The sequence below is a fragment of the Protopterus annectens genome, chromosome 2.part1 (assembly GCF_019279795.1).
Source record: "Protopterus annectens isolate FY-2018-M chromosome 2.part1, PAN1.0, whole genome shotgun sequence".
In the NCBI taxonomy this organism is placed as follows: Eukaryota; Metazoa; Chordata; order Ceratodontiformes; family Protopteridae; genus Protopterus; species Protopterus annectens.
In genome coordinates, this window is record NC_056729.1 from 799,035,366 (window position 1) to 799,047,980 (window position 12,615).

Consider the following 12,615-nt stretch of genomic DNA (forward strand, 5'->3'; position numbering starts at 1 on the left):
ACTACACAATCATTTTGAAAATGCAGTGATATCTGCATAACTACAGAAAGCAGAGAAGATTACAATTGCTACTGTAGTCACATATAGCAAATATTTACATATTAAATACACTTGATTTGAAAGTTGCTTCAGCATGAGTTGTTGAAAGTTTTCTTTGCATAACTCTGTGGAACATCATGTTATCCTGAGGTGCTATCAACCGATGAGGCCCAGGAGTAGCACAAGACTAACTGCCTGATGCAGTCAGTAGGCTGTAGGTCCTAGGTCCCTAGACAGAAAAGGGTTAACTGCTGTACTGTATAAAGTGTATGGAGCGGAGGAAGCTAGCTATGAAGGGAAAGTTTGAGGGGGTCAAAGTACTGCTTTTCCAAGTTTGATGTTTTTCCAGTGATGCAGAAGACCTTTCTTTAGAAGTTTAAGAATTAGAAAACATTTTAAAACATGGCGCTTAATGAGATGGGACTTACACCTGCTTTCCTGAGAGTAAGTCACTTTTGCCTTCTTCACTGTAGAGCAACTAGTCTCTGCTGTTTGTATAAAACTGATTGTAGCTTCTGGCTTTTTTGAGTTTGACATGATGGCATGAAGGACATAATCCAGTGCCAGAATGATTACACCTTCTTTCTGTATAACTTTATCTTCTCTCATTAATATAATCTGTATTGTGTGACCAGTATAGAGAATCTTTTTTATAAAGCATCCGGCAAAGGATAGAACCAGAAACTGATGAATTAAGGATTATGACATTATTGGTAATTAAATAACATTATCAGCACCACAATCAAACACTTTACTTTTTAATATAGAAAGATGTTGCTATTTTTTAAAGTTGAGACTCATGCTTATCTGACTGAAGGAACTGAAATATCCTGCAAAGTTTGCGGATAAAGACTTGCTGTCTAGGTGAATGGATAGGCACTCAGACTACAAGGTTGTTTACATATAAGTAAACTTTAATATTATGAAAACAAAAAGTGAGTTTATCTTGACATAAAGAGTAAAGAGTACAGGCCCTAATACTGATCAGTATGTAAACCTAAGGACAAATGGAAGACGATGTGATGCAGATTCACATTCATGGACATTAAAAAAAGGTTTTTCTAATAAACCTTCTGTGGAGCTTTTCTCCCCGGGCCTCCACTGAAAATGGGCTCCCCAGCCCAGTGGACCTCCCCAGTCACCAAACTGAATAAATAAATAAATAAATAAATAAAATAAAATCTTGTTATGTAGAAAGCTGGTTAAACAGTACTGCAAATTTCGACCCAAACCATATACACCGTTTAGAGCATCCGGTGTGAGATACTGCCTAAGGCTTTATTAAGATATGCAGGGATCATGCAGGTCAGCAAGCCTCTCTTCCACATGTCTGGAAATAATGCAAGAGGGGCAAGGAGAACAGTGAGTTGGGGGGGGGGTGCTGTGTCCTTTCTTTAATCATGTTAATTATTTTTAGGAGTCTTATGTTTTTTTTTTTAATGTGGCTTTTTTAAATTAAAAAAAAATATTTACATATATATATATATATATATATATATATATATATATATATATTTTGAATGGCTTTTTAATTGAACTCAGCTATTTCTATAACATCTGAAAGAGTTGATTGCACTTTGATTGACTTGTAACATACAGTTTTGTAAGACAGGTCACATTTATTAAGATGTATTGTAGTGCACGCCTTCCAATGTTCTTGTAAGAAACCAGAAGAAATGTCAGTCCAATAATGTTTTTAAGAGAAATTGCAATAAAGTCGTGTGCCTCAATGAAAACAGACAATAGTCCACACACAGCTGCTTTGAAGCTAATGATTTACCATTGCAGTGCCTCACATGTAAAAGCAGTACAAAACGCTTCAATTATTTTTTAAGTTGGGCGTATGAGCATGCCCATCATGTGTGGGAGGTGGGAGGCCGGCATGACCAGGAACACTGGCACATAGATCTCTGTGATGCAGACTGGACAGAGACAACAGCACAAGGACAGCCTAAGTATCCCACTGATATCATGCCCTTTGCAGAAGTAAGGGGCTTGGTATTGCTGACAACCATTGTAGGTACTACCCTTAAGGCATTACTAACATGCATAGCGGGTGGTGGATTAAAACAAAATTCACCCTGGAAGTAGTATGATGATTCACCTGGTGCCCCTTCTGCTAGCTAGCTTTGAACTTGGGTCGGCGATAGACCATAAGGAATACTGGAAGTTTTGTAGATGGAGAGGATCGTGAGGCAGCTGTTGGGAACTATGATAAGCAACATTAAATGCTGTAGAAGTTGTGAGCTTATTGTCACTATAATTTACTGTAATTTCAATGGGAGGTTTTAGTCTGCTTGCAATACACTGCCTGACAGATTCAGTGCCAACTTCACCCCTTCCCCCAGGGACCAGTCACAATACCAGTAGATTGCCAGGCATCCAGTATTACTGCTGCATAGGTTAAAACAGCACTGGTGTGTACTAGGCTAATGGCCCTGGAGCCTTCACAAGCCTAGCCCATAGGATTACCCTGGCATTGTGCCACCCGACCTTAGTTCCCAGTGCCTCTTTCGAGTAAAGTCACTGAAGTGATCCCTGGGGTGAATTTTCTATTTCCCATCCACTCATCAAGATTTCTCTCGAAGAGGCCCAGTGAGGTGCTCTGCTTGACATGTATGGAAAGTCTATTCCATAGCATGGGCAGTCTCTGGGTTATGAACCTGTCTCTCCAGCATGTTCTGTTGATTGTAGTAATGAGGTTGAGGCCTCTGAAGTGTGTGGTGTGGAGGGATTGGGATTTCTTTAGATGTAGCATTTCTGACAGAGCTGGGTCAGACATGGCTTTGTAAGTCAAGCAGAGATCACCTCTAAGTAGGCGATATGAGACAGAGAATAGTTGGAGTTCTTTGCGTCTCTCCATATAGGATAAATATTTAAGGCCTACGATCCTCTTTATGAGGTAACCACACATAATAGTTCGCAGTGGAGAACCATGAGGGAATGTGAGGTACTTTTGCAGCCTCTCCAGTTGTTGCAGGTGTTTAGTGAGGTGCATGCCAAATGGGGCATTGTACTCGATGATTGGCCTAATGAGGGAAGAGTAGAGGGAGACAATGACCTCTTTCTCCCTGGATGCAAAACCCTTAGTAATGAGATGTACCACATAGAAGGACTTTCTGACCACAGTGGCAATGTGGTTGTCAAAAGAGAGGTTACCATCAACCTGTGTTCCCAGATTTCTTATGGTGTCTTCTGTATTCAGTGGACTACCATCGATGTGGTAATTCATGGGAACCAGGTTTTTCCCAAAGGGGATGACAACACATTTTTTGGCATTGAGCTTAAGTTCATGATTCTGACACCAGTCGTTGGTCTCAGTGAAGCCTTTCTGTAGGATGTCAACATCACTCGTGGAGTTAATAATAGCTCCCAACTTGCAATCGTCTGCGAGCCTTGTCAGCCAGAGTCCCTTTGTGTTGGTCTGGACTTCAAAGAAGTAGATACCAAAAAGGAGAGGACCCAGGAACGAACCCTGTGAGACTACACTCATGACTGGTCGGCAGTTTAACTTGTGGTCAGCTACTTTCACACTGTGGGTTCTACCTGTGAGCCAGTTTGCAAACCACCTAGAGATATAGGGGTTTATGCCTAGCTTAGTGAGTTTTTCTATGATTCCTGAGTTAGAGAATGGTATCAAAGGCCTTGGCCAGATCAAGGTAGGCTGTATGAACCACCTTGCCTTCATTCACAGCTCTGGTGACTGACTCAAAGAAGTTCACTAAGTTGAGCAGGCATGATCTACCCTTCACAAAACCAAACTGTGTGGGATCCAGAGTTTGGAGATTCCATATATCCTTGTTTATTAGGTCCATGATGATATGTTCCATAGCTTCCAATATCAGACTTGTCAGGCTAATGGGGCAATAGTTCCCAGGGTCTGTAGTCACTCCTCCTTTGTGGAGAGGGATGACTGTAGCAGTGCACCATTCAATAGGGACAAAGCCTGAGGTGAAGCTGTGATTGAACAGGGCACACAGGTGAGGTGCCACTTCCCTCTGTAGTTCATGTAGAACACAGCCTGGGATATTGTTATGTCCCATAGAAGCTGTATTCTTAGCGTTGGACAGTGCTGGTTTAACCTGTGCAGCTGTAATACTGGGTGCCTGGATTTGATGAGGGATCTCAACTTTTTGTTGAGGCTGATAAGGGTGTTTTATCAGTTTCCTCCTTCTGTTGTAGAATTTGTTTATGGCAGGGGACCACCAGATTGGCTTTCTTTTTTTGGAGGAGAGCATCTTGGTTCTGTTGGGTATGGCGAGATCCATGCATTTGTGTATGTGTTTGTGCAGTGCATTGGTGTATGATTCAGAGGTCATGCAACTGATCTCCATTTGCATGGGTGCCGTGAAGTTAGCCACCTCTGTTTTTAGGAGCCCAAAGTTAGCTTTGGAGAAGTTTTTCATGGTGGTTACTTTTGCGGGGGGCAGTGGGAAGAATGTAGATTTCCAAGGTAATTAGTTTGTGGTCGGATCTAAGCAGGGAGGAGTTAACTATTGGTTTAGAACAACGGTCACCCATGTTAGGAATGACCAGGTGAAAGATGTTGCTACCTTTAGTGGGGGTACGGACGAGCTGGTCCAGGGCACTGGAATTAATGGGTTCCAGGAAACATTGGGCAAGTGTATTGGTACATGGTAAGTTTTTCCAGTTAATGGAGGAGTAGTTGCAGTTGCCCAGTATGAGAGTGTTAGATTGGACCCTTCTCCAGGGTGCTTAGGAACATGGAGTGTGAGTCTTGGGACATGGTTGGGACCTATAGCAGGCTACAACCTGAATTGCTGTCTTACTCAATGTTAGCTGCACCTGAATGATGTCAGATGTGTTATGTTGGGCTACTGGTCTGGAGGTGTGTGCATCCTTTATGAATATGGAAACACCACCACCTTTGCAGCTTCGGTCCAAGTTCTGGGGCCAAAAGGTGTGGAATGAGTTATAGACTGGTAGTGCAGGGGTGCTTTCTGCTGTCTTGAACCAGGTCTCTGTTATGGCACAAATGTCAATGTTCTCCATTTTAAGGAGTGCTTTGAGCGAGTGCATTTTGAGATTTAGACTTCTAGTATTGAGTAACATTACCCTCAGATTGTATTTGTCTGTAGCCGTTATGGTGGTAATTTGGTCTTTGGAACACCACCTAAAAAAGACACTGTGGGGAGGCAAGATCCTTGGCCAGTATCTGGAAGCCCAGGGGTGACAGATGCAGGCCATCTCTGGCAAAACATCGAGGTCTGTCAGTCATGTCATCCAAAGCAGACAAATACTGGATCCCCTTCGAATGACACCAGAAACTTAGTCAAAGGTCCATGCATTACTCAGTAATGTTGAATTGTTTTATATATACAGAAGTCAGCAGTGGATCTTTTGAAAAAGAATGCATATGTTTTCCTTTGGTTGCATAGATCTAACCAAATGGTATAGTTATTTAAGACAAGAAAACTTATCTGTAACTTTCTTTTTCTTGTATAGTTGGTCTTACTTATTTAAATGGTCATCCATGTGGCTGGATTGCCATTGGAACACCTTGTGAATGTAGGATAAACCTTTTCTGAAAGAATTGGAGAATATGCAGAAGGTAGTCTACAGTGGAGTCTTAGGCTTCTAAGATTTGATGACAGGACAGCTTCAGGAAGCTCCTTTAGAAGTGATGCTGCATGGTTTAATAGTTAATTATGGTTGTCTTCCAGTTTGCATTTGCATAGGTTTCTCACTGGGTATTGATGCCCCCCCAATAAAAATGGGATATTTTCATATACATGAGGTCATAACATGGGTATCACACCATCACTATTTGTGGTATTCAATAAAAAGACAACCGCAGAGTCGCCAGTTTGCCTCAGTATCTAGGAATGTGTTTTATTTTTATTTTTTAAGTATAAGAACATTGACTACATACCTCTCCAGCTCTAAGAGCAAGAAATCTGGACAAAGCCATAAATAAAAGTGGGACAAAGGCCTGAAAATAGTGAGAATTTTTAAATATTGCTCTTACAAACACAGAAAATTAATAGAATAACAAGTTTTGCACACATTTTTCTGAAGGATATGATGTCTGAAACTCAAATGTATGTCATTATTTTTTAACTTTAGTCTAATTTGCCAGAAAAAAAAACACAATTTTAATATGAGGCCAAAATCTGGACATTCTGCAAAAATCTGTACAGTTGAGAGTTATGCTCACCTATACCACTCAACTGTATCTAATTTGCAGGGATATTCGTAGTGGGTTCTTGTTTCTTAGACTATGTACATTTAGGAAAGCAACCTTTATCCCTTTGCAGTTTTTTCAAGGTAGTCCTGGGGGTGACCAGCTTGATGGAGATAAGGGGTTGATTGATAATAAAGTTCTATGTGATATGCCTTGTTAATATAGCAATTGCAAACCCAGTGCTCTTGAGGGTGTCCATCTTGTACAGCAAATGAAGAATATCTGCAGTGGTAGCAGACTTACTACCAAACTCGTCCTCCGGCCCCAGGCATCAATGTTCTGTATGTGTAAGGGCTGTGGAATTAGAAGGAGAACGCCATAAGAATAGAAATGGAAAGGAGAAGAAAAACCTGATCCATAGTAACAGTTTGGGTGGTGCTATTGCAAAAAGGGATGTCATGCAGCTTACTGTAGTCAAGCAACCTTAGAAAAGGCTTTGGTGGAGAAAGTGATAGAAATTTTAGCCGGTATTTTATGTCATACAGGGCTATTTTCTGAGATATAAAAAGCAACTGAGGGATTTTACATTTTTCTAATAGTGTTCATCACTCAAATTATTACTGAACTAGATCAAAAACGGAATGCAATCAATCACTCACTAGATTGCTGCTTAGCAGTGTTATACCAAATGGACAGAAATCATATAAATGGCAGTTATATAAAATATATATAAACCAGCATTAGTCCCTTGACTGTCTAGATGAACAAGAACAAAATAAATGAACACCACCCCATCATCATAATGTCATAATTTTAGATAATCTGAGCTGGTGTGGTCAGGGATGATCTAAAGCTGCTATAAAATACACCATCAGTGGTTAATGGTCAAGTGGTGGCACAGAAGACTTTAGGACTACTGCTATGGCCAGAATGTAGCAAAGAAGAATAAAAAAAAAAAACAGTAAGTATGAGCTGGTGGGAGATGCTGTGGTTCTGAAGTTTTGTGCCTGCCACCTAGCCGATATAGCTATAATGACCCACTTTTGCTAACCAGTGTAAACTGCTTGCAGACAAAGTTATCATAAATGTTAGTGTTTCAAATGTTTTCTTTTTTTTTCTGTGATAGAGCTGATATAACATCTGTGCTTAACTGTGCCATGGTGAACAGCCAGATGTCAATGGGACTGTTGCAGTTTTCTTGTCAAAAAACATATTGCTGGCTATGGCACAGAGTTTAAGGCTGAACACAAGTCCAACTCATATGAGACTAATGCCTACTTAAAGTTTTTTCCAGACAATATTCTGACTTTCTTTAGGGAAGCCACTCCTAGTTGCAAAGAGTTGTAAGAGTACATTCTGTATATACCTTTAAGATTCAATGTATGAAATATAGCAGGATTTCACTGCAGTCGAAATGTGTGTGTGTGTGGGGTAGGCAAAACCAACCATAACCCCATTCTATAAATATGTTTACTCTGATTTCACACAAATTCTAAGTTGCAGGAGAATATGGAAAGCAAAGGTAAAATGTGCCTTCTTCATATTCTCTATCTCCAAAATGCAGTCATTGTGCAACCAAAGCAACCCCTAAATTATGAAATGATAATTACAAGAAAGTTTAAACATTGCTGTTTTGACATTCAAAGACTCTCTGCCAATGTTGTAACTAGGCATAGGTTTCTTTTCCATTTCTTAGTTCAGAAAAGGATAAAGCAAATGAAAAGTTGTGTTTGTTTGTCCCTCAGAAGTCTAGATAGCCAAGTTGCTTCAAATGGATTTCATAAAACATATTTCCTGTTGTATGCCATAACAACAACAATGATTAGATTTTGTCAAGATTTTCAACAACTTGGCCATTAAACAAAATAGTGCAATGAAGGAAATATAGTTTCTCTCATTTTGGACAGTTGCATTGCTCATAATTTGTTAATCATGTACGTATAACAAGCTTGTATTTTAGAAATAGAATCACTTTCCTCATTCAGCTGAGTGACCAGGGAGTGTCACCAGCATAAAAAGTCTGTACAGAAGAAAAACTGGAAAAGTTTTTGATCATGAATGACAATAAAAAAGTAAGCATCCTTGCTTTAGAAAACTGCATTCTTGATAGTGTTGTAACACTGAATTTTGCCTAATGATGAATAACTGCACTGACTAGTGCACAAATTTTTCACAAGCCCGACTTTCAGACTTAAAGTTCACACACTATATTCAGTCTCACAGTAAATGCTTTTAGCATTCACAATGTTTTTTCCACTAAAAGCCTGAGTGAAGATGAGTTCATAAATTATGCAGTCATACACACTTATCGTCCTCTATATCAGTCTGAGTATAAATGATATTTTGATGGATTCAACAGCAGTAGATAAGCAAAGGTGATCTCAAAGCTATCCGAGCCATCCCAGCAATATTCAGTATTAGTAAAATGCATGGCAACACTTCACCATTGCATGCTGTCAGAGTAGGGGCGCCTTCCAATTTATCATCTGTAAAATGTGTTAAGTGTCTTAATGCCATAATACTGCTGAACATAAAACCACTAAAAAGAATATAAGCCACTTCAAATAGCCTAATTATTAAAAGATTTGTCTTAAATAACCAACGATAGGAACGCATATTGTAAAACATGTATTTTTGTCTATGTTGATGTTCTACATAGTACAAACACGTTTATGCTGCTATGTAGTTATTAGTAATTTTTATTTTATTCTAACCCTAAATAACTATATAGAGATGGTCAAAAAGACATGATCTTGTTTTTCTGCTAAGCATTTTCTTTCTAGTAATGCATTCTGTGCCCCCAGAAGATGAGATTATTATGCCTTATCCTCTCCTGTATAATATGTATCCTTTCACTTGGCATGGCAGTACTCAAAACTATTGCTTTACTTCCGAATCAACAGTCATACTGTTGTCACTTTCCAGTGACTTTGATAGCTTAATGGTACTAAGTTTTTGTAGGAATAATGATTCATTTCATTTAACTGCAGGAAGTGTTTCCAGTAAACTGTTGTTTTAGGAGGAAAGACTGCTGTTCTCTCCATTATCGCTGTGTGATGCACCTGTTCTCACCCTCATCCCTGTGTGATGCACCTGTTCTGACCCTCATCCCTGTGTGATGCACCTGTTCTCACCCTCATCCCTGTGTGATGCACCTGTTCTGACCCTCATCCCTGTGTGATGCACCTGTTCTCACCCTCATCCTTGTGTGATGCACCTGTTCTCACACTCATCCCTGCGAGATGCACCTGTTCTCACCCTCATCCCTGTGTGATGCACCTGTTCTCACCCTCATCCCTGTGGGATGCACCTGTTCTCACCCTCATCCCTGTGTGATGCACCTATTCTCACCCTCATCCCTGTGTGATGCACCTGTTCTCACCCTCATCCCTGTGTGATGCACCTGTTCTCACCCTCATCCCTGTGTGATGCACCTGTTCTCACCCTCATCTCTGTGTGATGCACCTGTTCTCACCCTCATCCCTGTGTGATGCAGCTGTTCTCACACTCATCCTTGTGTGATGCACAGTTCTCACCCTAATCCCTGTGTGATGCACCTGTTCTCACCCTCATCCCTGTGTGATGCACCTGTTCTCACCCTCATCCCTGTGTGATGCACCTGTTCTCACCCTCATCCCTGTGTGATGCACCTGTTCTCACCCTCATCCCTGTGTGATGCACCTGTTCTCACCCTCATCCCTGTGTGATGCACAAGTGCCATTCAGTCCCGGCTGCCCTCTCATTTATGACAACAGAGCTCAATTGCTTATCACAGAGGCTTCATAGTAAGCTTGAGGTTTTAGAGGCTTAATGCAATTATGGTATGACTAGGAGAGCAAGATGACAGGGTTTTAAACATTAATATATTGATTTTTCCTGTGTTGCAATTCTAAAAATGCCATGTACTTTTTAAGAGCCAGGGAGATAGACTACTCAAGAAAGTATTATGAGATTTCATTCAAGCCCGACATATTTTACACTCTGAAATTTGATGAGGCATTAAAATGTCAAAGTAAAAGAAAAAAATACTTAATCATGTTTGATGTTTATTTAGAATACAGTAATAATTTTGAAGGGAAAATGTGCTTTAAGACAAGAAAAAGTTGCATTTATGATGCAGATATTCTTTAGACAGACATGTTCTGCTTCCCAAGTTCACAGGTATTTTTACGAATTGTCCTTCTACATACTGGACATTCAAGGTGGTAGCACATCAGTACCAAGTTTTAGTAAAGTGCATTTTGACTGCATAAAGGTAAAGCAGTGCGTTTATTCTGTACATGTGCTGGAGGGGTTTCTGTGTGTTGATGGTGCAAATAATGCAAACATCATTTGTTGGTTGATATGACATGTATTTTGAACTTCTTACACTCTAGCTACAACTTCCAGAGTAAAAGAAAAAAAAATGATTCATGCACTGTCGAAGTATATTCCCTTTAAAGACTAAGCACCGGTCTACCAGCAAACATTTCAACAAGTTTTGCTTGTGTTTCCAGAACTAAATTAATGTTCTCAGTTGCGTGAAAACATGTAAATTCAGGGAAGCTATTGATCATGCATTAAGATGAGATGAATGGTTAGTTTGTGTGTCCCCATCTGTAAAAATCCTTCAATAGCTAAAGAACACAACTGAGTGAGATATAAGCAGAATGAACAAAAACCCTCCAAGTATTTTGACATCTCCACACATTCATAGCAGTGCACAAAAAACTAGATCAAACTTTCTGGAAGTTGGATGGAGTGCCTTATGGCGTCTTGTTGGTAAATAAAGGCAGGAAAGAGTTTATGTTAGAGCCAGGCAAAGTAAATGAAGCGACCACTAGAATGGAGAACATGCTTTATCAACATTATAGCAGACTAAATGAACAAGGGACAGAATAAAAACAATAAAGTCACTCTGCCAATTGATAGCTAGTCACAAGGAAAATAATGCATGTCACACAGAGAACACATGAAGACAGCATCTCACAGGACCTTAATGAGAAAGATCCATAATGATTGCAGATAATTCTAATAACTGAGCTTGGTGTGCAGACATTTTGTTACATGCTTATTAACTCAGTTTGGAAATGTTGAACACAATTCAATTCCTTTTTCACTACATGGATAGGCTAAGTCCCACTCTGCAGGGCCTATGGTAAAGTCCCTTCTAGATGTGTGATGACCCATGTTTTGATAGCTTAATTTGAATGGAAGCTCAAGGAAAGAAAATGCACTCTTGGATTCCTGACGATCTAGAGCTATTAGACCAGAATGGAGAAGAAACATAGAAGGCAATCTTTGCCACTGCCTTACTAAATGTCATTCTTCCCAGTCATCTTAGCAGCATAAGCTAGAATGCCTCTAAATGGGAAGGAGGCAAGAGGGGAAGATGTGTGACTAAAATACATGAGCATAGATGTGAATGCAGTACTTTCACATTGAAACTACACCAAGAGATATACTTACTCTTCTCACAGTTATGGCTATAATGATGACTTCATGTATCTTCTCACTGACATTGATGAGAGCCTTGACATTTACAAAAATACAGCATGAGGCTCCATGTGCCTGGCCAGAAGGGAGAGACCTGTGGTTATGAGTTGCCCAGCCATTACTCCTGAATTCTTTATCCAAATTGCAAATGGGAAGCATCCCAGCGAATCTGTAGTAGAAAGAGACAGGCAGATGTAATGTTGTAGTGTCCAAAAAATTCATAATCATATATAGTGGAAGGGTTTACTATTAATATGTCGAGCGTGCCTTGTGTGAAAATGACAAGTGCGGTATTTAGAATGCAGAGATACCTTTAGAAGAAGATTGAAATGTTGACTCTGGAAGACCAACTTTAGTAAGGCATTCATTACTATGCACTCGACCTGTAAACCGTCGGTGTAATATGTAGTATGGAAGGTGGTGCATACATGGGTGATGTTTCATATTGAGATCATGGGACAGTGTGGATCACGAGATTTTCCCTTTTCCTCACTGTAGTGTGATCTTGGAGTTGAGGCTTGCCCCCCTGCAAACACATGACTGTCAGTGCTGTGCAGTACAGATCTGGTCCATACATACTGCTGCAAAATGGATATTGGACTTCAGAAGTTGAATTTGACTTTGCCTGAATTAGTGTCCGATACTCCAACCTACTTAATATTCCAAACATCAAATAAGTAAACCAGAGTTTTGAATGGTCTGTGTTCTGATGTTCGATGTTTTAATAATAAACCAAGTGGAGGAAAGAATAAGAAGAAAAAAAAAAAGAAGTATTAGTAATGATAATTGAATGACAGTACAGAAAACAGTACATCTCTGTTTTCTTAAAAAGGAAAAATTCAGGAACTTAAAATGGAAAATTTTGATAAGAGGGCAAGATGGTATGATTAAAGAACAAGTGAAGGATGACTGGGTTGAGACAAAATAGTACTAGATGACAGACTACATAGCTCCAA

The 12,615-nt window shown here is 39.8% G+C and overlaps 1 protein-coding gene across 1 annotated transcript in view; it reads left to right on the top strand.

The window, feature by feature from the left end:
• Positions 1 to 12,615, top strand: part of SGCZ (sarcoglycan zeta) — a 3,417,736-nt gene that overhangs the window by 1,716,225 nt on the left and 1,688,896 nt on the right. The gene's annotated exons all lie outside the window — the stretch shown is intronic.